The 1,371-nt window shown below is 37.7% G+C and overlaps 1 non-coding gene across 1 annotated transcript; it reads left to right on the top strand.

Moving 5' to 3' along the window:
* Positions 1 to 246: 246 nt before the first annotated feature.
* Positions 247 to 439, top strand: LOC121376618. The gene has a single exon (XR_005958506.1). It is a non-coding gene; the product is annotated as a U2 spliceosomal RNA (small nuclear RNA).
* The last annotated feature ends 932 nt before the right edge of the window (positions 440 to 1,371 follow it).

Raw genomic sequence — 1,371 nt, 5'->3', positions numbered from 1 at the left:
GGGAAATTGACTCATTTAAAATCCAAGGTAGTTTATTGATAACTGTATGTAGTTCTGCTTTGTGGGTTGTTTACAAAAATAACAAAAGTATAATAAATGGGTTTACAGTTGGTAGTATCTAATGTGTACTGAAAAATATTTTTAATTGTGTAGTTATTTTACTTGACTCCATATTCAAGCATTAAGACTCCAGGTTTGACTTATTTTGTTGAATCTTTAAATAGTTACTTCAGAGGTTTGGTCAGTATCGCTTCTCGGCCTTTTGGCTAAGATCAAAGTGTAGTATCTGTTCTTATCAGCTTAATATCTGATACGTCCTCCATTGGGGGACATCGATATTAAACTGATTTTTGGATCTAGGCGAAGTGTCAGGGGCTTGCTCCGCCTTTGCCACGGGTTGACCCGGTATTGCAGTACCTCCGGGACTGGCCCACTCCCATCAGGGAGCTGAGTGAGTGCTCCGCAAGGCTCAATGGGTAGGTGTAAACCACTTGCACTGACCAGTGATCCATAACTGGTTCAACAAAGGCCATGGTTTGTGCTATCCTGCCTGTGGGAAGTGCAAATAAAAGATCCCTTGCTGCTAATTGGAAGAGTAGCCCATGTAGTGGCGAAAGCCGGTTTCCTCTCAAAATCTGTGTTGTCCTTAACCATATATCTGATGCCATATAACCGTAAATAAAATGTGTTGAGTGCATCGTTAAATAAAACATTTCTTTCTTTTCTTTCGTAGAAATAATAATTGAGACACTTTTCTCTTCAGGGTGGCTGTTCAACTATAGCAGAGTATTCAATTTCTATGAAATTTTTAACTTAACATTTAAAAAGTGCCATTTCATTATATGGCTTATTTTCTTCTAACATTTTATAATAACAATAATAATAATAATGATACATTTTATTTCGGATCAGTGATCCATATGTGGCCGAGTGCATAAAGCACCCTCACACAAAAACTACACAAGTTCGATCTCGATTATATTCTTTAATCCATGATGATAACATATAAACAATGTATATGATATGGAGAGTTGGCCCCAAACATCTTTCTCTCTTGCTGGATATTCTCTCTCTCTCAGTCTCTCAGTGAACTATCTTTCACCCCAGTCATTCTGATAACATCCCACACACCTGACCAATACTGGCAGACCATTACTGTCCTGGGTTCCTTAAGATAATCCCAGTGACAGTGTTTACCATATATTAATGTCCCAAGTGTCTTGGAGGAATTTCCCAAGTACCTTAAGTCTAAACAAAGAGAAATAAACCTCAGACGCCTTAGTGGTGTTTATGCATGTTTAGTATAATAACACATTATGCTGGGTGCTTTAGTTGAATCCCTCACACATAGAACATACGTAATTATATATC

The sequence above is a fragment of the Gigantopelta aegis genome, chromosome 6, assembly GCF_016097555.1.
Source record: "Gigantopelta aegis isolate Gae_Host chromosome 6, Gae_host_genome, whole genome shotgun sequence".
NCBI classification, from domain to species: Eukaryota; Metazoa; Mollusca; class Gastropoda; order Neomphalida; family Peltospiridae; genus Gigantopelta; species Gigantopelta aegis.
Note: the sequence above shows the minus strand (reverse complement) of the source record. Positions and strands in the feature narration are given on the sequence as shown.